Consider the following 8,696-nt stretch of genomic DNA (forward strand, 5'->3'; position numbering starts at 1 on the left):
GTGTTTTAGAAGCATTGGGAGAGATTTTCCACTTTTGCAAGTAGGAAGTAAAAATATCTAAACTATTCTGCAATCGACTGCATATGACACGAAGACTTTTCCCTTTTACGGAAATGCTTGTGTCATCGCAGAACAATGACTTTGTGCATCCTGGAGGCAAATCAGGAAGATCTGAAGTGAATATGTTGTACAGGACTGGACCCAAGACTGAACCTTGAGGTACACCTGCTCTGACAGGAAATCTATCAGATTTTGAATTCTGATAGACAACCTGCAGAGTTCGATCAGTGAGATAATTTTTTAAAATTTTGATTAGGAAAATTGGAAAATTAAAAGTTTGCAATTTCGCAATCAAACCTTTATGCCAAACACTGTCGAATGCTTTTTCTATGTCTAAAAGAGCAGCTCCAGTGGAATAACCTTCAGATTTGTTAGCTCGTATCATATTAGTAACTCTGAGCAATTGATGAGTTGTGGAAGGCCCATGGCGAAATCCAAACTGTTCATTTGCAAAAATTGAATTTTCGTTGATGTGTGACATCATTCTGTTAAGAATAATTCTCTCAAACAGTTTACTTATTGAAGAAAGCAAACTGATTGGTCGATAACTTGAAACTTCAGCTGGGTTCTTATCCGGTTTTAAAATGGGAGTGATTTTTGCATTTTTCCATAATTTGGGAAAATATGCAATTTTGAAGCAGCAATTGAAAATTTTCACTAAAAATTCCATTGTGCTCTCAGGGAGATGTTTGATTAGTATATTAAAGATTCCATCGTCACCAGGTGCTTTAATATTTTTGAAATTTTTAATAATTGATTTAATCTCATTCAAGTTAGTTTCAATTATTTCTACAGGTCAAAAATTCTGGGAAGAAATTAAATCAAATTGACGTGTGACTTCATTTTCAATTGGACTCACAAAATTCAAATTTGAGTTATGAACACTCTCAAACTGCTGAGCAAGTCTTTGAGCCTTTTGTTCATTGGATACAAGAAAACGTTCACCATCTTTTAAAACTGGAATAGGCTTTGAAGGTTTCTTAAGAATCTTCGACAGCTTCCAAAATGGTTTTGAATATGGTTTCAATTTTTCAACTTTAGTCTCAAAATTTTGATTTCTCAGAAGAGTAAATCTATGTTTAATCTCTTTCTGTAAATCTTTATAAATAGTTTTAAAAACAGGGTCACGAGAACGTTGATATTGACGTCTGCGGACATTTTTCAAACGAATTAGAAGTTGAAGATTTTCGTCAATTATTGGTGAATCAAATTTCATTTGAGCCTTTGGAACAGAATAATTCCTGGCATCAACAATTGCACATTTTAATGCTTCCAAAGCGGAATCAATATTCACTTCGTTTTGCAAATCAAGCTCATTATTGAAATTTCTCTCAATATGAGTTTTGTATCTTTCCCAATTAGCCTTGTTATAATTAAAAACAGAGCTCATAGGGTTTAAAACTGATTCATGTGATAAAGAAAAAGTTATTGGAAGATGGTCAGAATCAAAGTCAGCATGTGTGATCAAATCACTACATACATGACTTTGATCTGTTAGCACCAAATCAATTGTTGAAGGGTTTCTTACAGAAGAAAAGCATGTAGGACTATTCGGAGACAAAATAGAATAGTATCCTGAAGAACAATCATTGAATAAAATTTTGCCATTGGAATTACTTTGAGAATTATTCCATGAACGATGTTTAGCGTTAAAATCGCCGATTATGAAAAATTTCGAACGATTTCTGGTGAGTTTTTGTAAATCACCTTTAAAATAATTTTTGAGCTCGCGTGTGCATTGAAATGGTAAATATGCTGCGGCAATAAATAAAATCCCAATTTCAGTTTGAACTTCAATTCCCAAAGTTTCAATAACTTTCGTTTCAAGATGGGGAAGAGCACGATGTTTGATTCGACGATGAATAATAATTGCAACTCCACCGCCGGAACCCTGAATCCTATCATATCTATGAACCACGTAATTGGGATCATATTTTAATTTTATGTTAGGTTTCAAAAATGTTTCAGTAATAATTGCAATATGCACATTATTTACTGTTAAAAAATTAAAAAGCTCATTCTCATTGGCCTTCAATGAGCGAGCATTCCAATTTAATATTTTAATTGTCTTATTTAAAATCATTGCTAAATTTTGAATTAGAAACAATTTTAATAGTAAAATTTGTGCCTATTTGAATGGCTTCAAACATTGATTTTGCCTGCAACATGGCGTTCATAAGATCGAACATTGCCTGTTGCAAAAAAGAAAGTTTACCTGCCGTAATAGGCCCCAGACAGTTGACATTAGAAAAAATATTTTCGGCAGCAATATTAGCTGGAGTAATAGGTGTACAATTATTTTCTAGTGTGTTTTGCTTACCCATATTAACGGTCATTTTCGAACTACCAACACTAGGCGGTATAATGTTCGAACTACCTGTAACCTGTGCATAAGTTAAACGGGTATGCAAAGGAGTAGGTAAACTATGTGTCACTGGTACGCTTGGAGAATTTTGTTTTGAAGTTGGTTTTAATTGAGAAATTGAATTTTGTTTACCTTGCCTTGCCTTAACAATTGCTAAACGGACTGGGCATTGATAAAAATTTGACATATGGTTGCCGTTACAATTCGCACAGCGAAAATTTTTACTCTCTTTCACAGGACAAGTGTCCTTTTTGTGAGAAGAGTCTCCACAATTAAGACATTTTTGGTCCATGTTACAGAATTTGGAACCATGGCCATAACGTTGGCAAGTACGGCATTGGGTGATATGCTTTTCACCTCCGCCATACTTCCTATAAATTTCCCACTTTACACGCACATTATACAAAGCATGTGCTTTTTCAAAAAATTTAAGTTGTTAACCTCATTGCGGTTAGAATGAATTAAATAATTAACAAGGGAAATTACAGTTCTCTGACTGTTTTCGCCTCGTGATTTTTGTTTCATTAGAATTACTTGGGTAGGGGCTATGCCAAGTAATTCTGTTAAAGTAAGTTTGATCTCATCAACGGTTTGATCGTTGGTGAGACCTTTCAAGACAACCTTGAACGGCTTGGCGTTCTTGGTGTCATATGTAAAAAATTTGTACATCTTGTCAGTTAAATACTGAACAAGACGATCACGACCCTTCACTGAGTCGGCTAATAAGCGGCATTCACCTCTACGGCCAATTTGATAGGTAACTTTAACGTCAGAAACAAACGTTGAAAGTTCCTTTTTGAATACATTAAATTCAGAAGAAATAGTTACCACAATAGGTGGAACTTTCTCCTTTTTTAAAGATTTTATATTTTGTATAGTTTCATTATTGGTAACTTCCATTTCACCAGCTTCTTGCTCAGGCAAAATATCAAATGGATTGTCACTACAGACACTCGATGTGTCAGAAAGAGATGCCTCTCTTTTCCTCCCCGCCGCGATGCGAGGTTTCTTTTTCCGTCCAGCCATTTCAGGTGATACGAAAAAAGTTAAAACAAATGTTAAATTCAAAAGTAAGTAGTCTTGAGAAAGACTGATGGGAAATAACTTTCAGGTAGTCTTTAAAAGACACACTGACAATACACAAACTTTGAAGCTATAGGCAGTCAAAGACCAGTCCACAAGCAACCGAAAAAACGTCTGATCTGTAGGACAGTTCAAGACGCACTGATGACCTTGAACCGGTTGGTGTGCTCTCCCGTGGGAGTAGCAAGACCAATCGTTTCTTGGTGTTTCCGGTGGTCGCTTCTCCCGGGGACTGCCTCGTTCACGTAGCGACCTGCCCCGTACTGTCGCGAACGAGGGGGCGTCTGTCTGCAGCTCTTTGGATGCAGTCGCCTTCCTGGTCCTGGCCGCTCTCTCGGCCGCCTTCACTCGAGCTACGAGTTCTTCGCACTCCGTTCTGGCTTCAAAATGGTGTCCCGGAGCAGGAGGAGCCTCTACTTCAGGTCGCCAGCGATATCCCGCCTATTCGCCGAGAACTCGTTTATGACGTCGAGTTGTTCGGACAACGCCGCAACTTTTGGCACAATTGATGGAAAGATTTATTTGAAAATCCTACAGTGCACAGTGGTCTAAATTCGTAAAATGTTGATCGTTTTAGATTTTACTGCGAAAAATTGATTGTATGTACTCAATGTCTTCACTAAAATTGTTTCATAGAACAAGGCCTTACTTTTGGCGTTTTTGGTTTTTCGATCAATCCACCTAACCATTAGCTAAAAAATATATTTCTTCTAATTTCCAATATACCAGATTACTTCCTTCAGCAAAGTTGTGGAAAATTTTAAAAGAAAAACAATTGCTATGTCCTATCTGTACGTTGGGCACGACAAAATAGAGTTTTTTGTCTACTATAAATTCTCTTAGGCAAAAGTCTGCGAGAATCTGCACCCATCCTGATAAAGTCTGTGAGAAGGAAAAAAATCTTAACATGAACGTATTTATGAGAGCAACATAATTTTCATTGCATCGTCCTGGAAGCAATTATCAAAAAAAAAAAAAATACAATTAGTGTTAGAGCATATTACCTCAAACTTTAATTTTAACAAGCTCGTACCTTCGACAAAGTTCCATCCGGGGCTGTCGTTGGCTGCATTCATCAGCCCATCTCCTGACAGCGAGAACGCCGCAGGGCGGTTCACAAACTAGCGCTCCCAGCATCAAGTATGAAAAATTGTATTTTGTGTGTGTGCAGCTTGATTCAATTTTCCACCACAACAATCGCTTTGACAGTGCATTGGAGGAAAAGTACACACTCCAGTCTCGCCAGCACCATCGCCATCGTCCTACCCGGGGAGTTGCTGGTTGTCTGGCGATGCCGTCATCGTCCTCGCATGCCCGTAAGCGAGAAGTACTGTGTAACTAAATGGAAAGTCGTCTGCGAAAACGTGACATTTCCGTCGTCACGAGCGTTGTCGACGACGTCGTCGTTGTCGGCTGAGCGCTGCCGAGGATTACTCGAAAGACAGTGAAATATTGCCAGAACATGGAAGAGAGAGAGAGAGATAGTTCCATCGACAGCTGACTTCCTTCTGGCCCTCGTTCGTTTGAGGCGGTGTACTGTTAGGTTCCATGTAATAATTGCTAACAGTATGCTGGTGGGAAAGCTTAGAGTCTGAAAATGCATTATAAGCTTGCAATGTTACCACATCGCACCGCACCCTGCAGCCGTTGCAGTTGTCGGCAACACGAATGAGAATGTGCTGACTGCATGTATTTATTTTCAAAGCGACTGCTAAATTAAATTAACTGTCAAACTTTTAAATCCTTTCGCGTTCACAAACTCACTTTGTACAATGCAGGGAATAGCGGAACGATTTTCCGAGCCACTAGGTGCGCAAATTAGTGGCACACACACAGTCGTCACTATAGGTACACTTCGGGAATACCTTGTCTGTTACTCCGTAATGGAAAAATCACACGAATGACTCGCTGGCGAAGTCGGATCGTGGTGACGGTAAAGGAAGTTCGTGTCAGTAGCCAAAGTTAGGCTTTACAGTACCACTCCCAGGTTGCACCTCTAGTGAACTTTTGGAAGCGTGACAACAGCAGTTGTTGCCATTGTTTCAACCAGTTGTAGATAGGTTTGATATACAACATGGTAACTTTTTTTTTGTTGAGTCCATACGGATTACTCTATTAATTTGTTGAAGTTTTCAAGTTTGTTATCAGTTCTAGCTGGACTCAAACATGCGCCATGTTTGGCACAATTAGACCATAAATATGCACGATTCACCCGTAACCTAATAACAAAGGGCACTGGAGCGCATCGGTGCTGATGGTGCCGAGCCAGGTTCTGCTGGTCGCGTCGGACTGTGCGATGATGGTTCCGGCATCCTGACCGACCGTTTGTGAAGTGTGTATGTGTGCGTCATAATGGAAAACAAAACCTAATCAAGCGAACCAGCGACTAATTTGGCCCTGTTGTTCAGACCTGATGGTTTTCACCATCGACAATGGATTGCCGAAGTCGAGTGTCGCTTGGTCACGGTACAGTGGAAACAATCCTGCAACTGTGAACGTGATTGAAATCGAAATTATTAGAAATTATTACAGCGCTCGAGTGTGTGTTTGCGATTCACAATTAGATTAGTTTCCAGCGGATGTAATGTGCCCTCTTCAGATCGCTGGCCACAATCTGCAGCTGTTTATGCGAATTTAGTGCAGAGGCATTTCATAGAAAATGAATAAAAAAAAATTTGTAGCGAATCATTGCCGATTTCATTGGAACTTCGCACAGTCATTTTATGATATCAGTTGTTCATGTTGACTCACTTACTGTTGTTTCAAAAAAAAAACTATCCAAAAATGTGACTGACGAATTATACATTCTGTATCAGTAAAACGGTTTGTGTCTTGATCGAGTTAAAAAAGTGTAAAAATGTTCGAGATATCATCCTTCCTATGACTAAATGTCGAATAACTCTTAATTGCAATGAGATTAAATCCAAGACCCTTCTCATAAACTAAAACTTTCTAATTGTATGTTTTAAATGTCAGATAGGTACTGAGATGAAAATTACACATTCCAAACTACTGTTGAATAGTTGCAGCGGGACCCATTAAACCTAGAAGGTATATTCTTAATACCTAAGCTAATCAAACTACACAACCTCTCCACATGTGACGCTGCCAGTGTGTGGCTTCAAACTTTACGACCACTTTGCTCCAAAGAGCATCCAAATACATTCTAGCTGTTACGTACGGCTTATCTGGCAATCATCGTGAGAGATAGCACCAGCGCAATTTTAAATCGGCAAAAGGAAACCAGACCAGATCTGCATTCACTCCGTTCTCATTGCAGTATCATTCGAGTATCATTAGATGACCGAAAAAAAATTGCCAATACAAAGCAGTAGACCGGAGGACCGAGAAGATTCAGAGAGTTTGCAGAAATCACAGATAATGGTTTGGCTGCCACTGGATAGTGAGTGGATGGAACGATTAACAGCACCAAATTTTTCAAAATTAAATTTGAAAATTATCACTCTAATATTTATTGTGTTGGGAATCTGATCTCAATGACGATGCTACGATTTATACTGGAATATATCGCAAAGGAATTCCACCCGCTGTGCGGCAGATGCCAACGCTGCATCTTTACCCTTCTGATAGACAGACTGGTGTGCAATCTCACCATGCGGTGTGTCGTTCTGGAAACGTCACGAGATGCGGTGCAGCCGTCGTTACTATTGTTGTTGTTGTTCTTGGCTTGCAGCAGCTGGAGTCGCAGCAGAAGATCGCCTCATTTGTATTGCATTATCTTGCCATAATCCGGCTGATGCTCACGGACAAACAACTCTATTATGAAGATGAGCTTGAATGGGAGCATTACGTTTGATAAGATTCCACAATTGGGTTTAAAGTGGAAGAATGATTTTCTCGGAGCTTTACGTTGTAATGGGTGTGATTTCCAGCGACAAAAGTCACTGCGCAATGTAGTTTCGATGTCTGATATATAAATAGATATACACCCTTATTCTTGTTTACGGCCGTATCGCTTTCGTACGAAAGCAGCAGTGGCGTACGAATGCCATACGAACGCATACGAATCCGATTCGTTCTAACCAATTCGAGCTTTCGAACATCGTTGCTTTCGTACGAACGTGCCATTCTTGTTTACGTACGAATGCGTATCCGTATTCTTTTTGCTCTCGTTCGCAAACGTCAGTCAAAAGTTGCGAATCGCTGTACGAATCGCCGGCGCCGGTAGTTTTTTCTTGTTTTTCTGCCGTTTGGTGTTAGTTTTTTGAAAAAAAAATTAATAAACCGAATAGTTTTTATTGATTTGTGAAGTGTAAGTAAATTCTAAAGAACATTTGTGAAAATCCATTCTCAAAAACCTCCAGTTGATACAAATCGCCGTCGCCGAGAATGTTTTGGTTGTTTCGCGTGAAAAAAAAAAGCCGCTAGAAACTGATTGAGGTTTGCCGTTAGTTCTGGGAGAATGGTGATAGAAAAAAGGAATAAGTCGCTACCATCAAGGTACTACAAAAATCTGCCGAATATTTGGATCGTCTTCCCGGCAACAGCAAAGCGTCAACCAGCAAGCAGATTTGATTGGCGCAGATAGTTGACTGGGTAACATGATACAGGATTATTAATTTATTATTGCTCTTGGATGCCGATTTGTGTACTAGGTAATTAGTTCAATTAATAGTGTTTGAAAATAATAATATTTAAATCTATTGATATTGTAGAAATAATCGATCAGGAGCTACTGGCTACTGGAGATACAGGAGATAACTTTGCTGGGTAAATTAGGCAGTTTCCAACGCTTTTGAAATTACCAGCAAATAAGGTATTTTACTGTTTATTACATTGTTAGTATAACTATTTCATGTTGTTATTTTTGTAGAAGACCAAGAATACAACAAAGCAACCAATTTCTTCGGATGCCTCAAATTTTCACAATTGGGTCAATGAACCACTACAAGCTACAAAGGACAGTTTTGAGAGCTGGTTCCGTTTGGTGTTGACCAAAAATACAAATGACGGATAATTTTATTTTATTTTATTTAATAATGTTTATTAATATTAAGATTAAGATTTAATAATAATTTTTTTTAAATATTTTCATAATCGATTATTATATATATCTAGTTACGGTTCTGGCGTGAAGCACTTCGGTTTATCTCCCAAGAGTGTTGGTCATCCAAAGGGCTTCAATTGTGGTCAAAATTGCAGACATGGATTTTCGATGAAAATAACC

General features: G+C 38.6%; 1 long non-coding RNA gene across 1 annotated transcript; it reads left to right on the forward strand.

The window, feature by feature from the left end:
- Positions 1 to 7,477: 7,477 nt before the first annotated feature.
- On the forward strand, positions 7,478 to 8,566 carry LOC129723650 (uncharacterized). The gene is made up of 3 exons (XR_008727783.1): positions 7,478 to 8,124; positions 8,185 to 8,285; positions 8,343 to 8,566. It is a non-coding gene; the product is annotated as an uncharacterized LOC129723650 (long non-coding RNA).
- Positions 8,567 to 8,696: the final 130 nt, after the last annotated feature.

The sequence above is a fragment of the Wyeomyia smithii genome, chromosome 2, assembly GCF_029784165.1.
Source record: "Wyeomyia smithii strain HCP4-BCI-WySm-NY-G18 chromosome 2, ASM2978416v1, whole genome shotgun sequence".
In the NCBI taxonomy this organism is placed as follows: Eukaryota; Metazoa; Arthropoda; class Insecta; order Diptera; family Culicidae; genus Wyeomyia; species Wyeomyia smithii.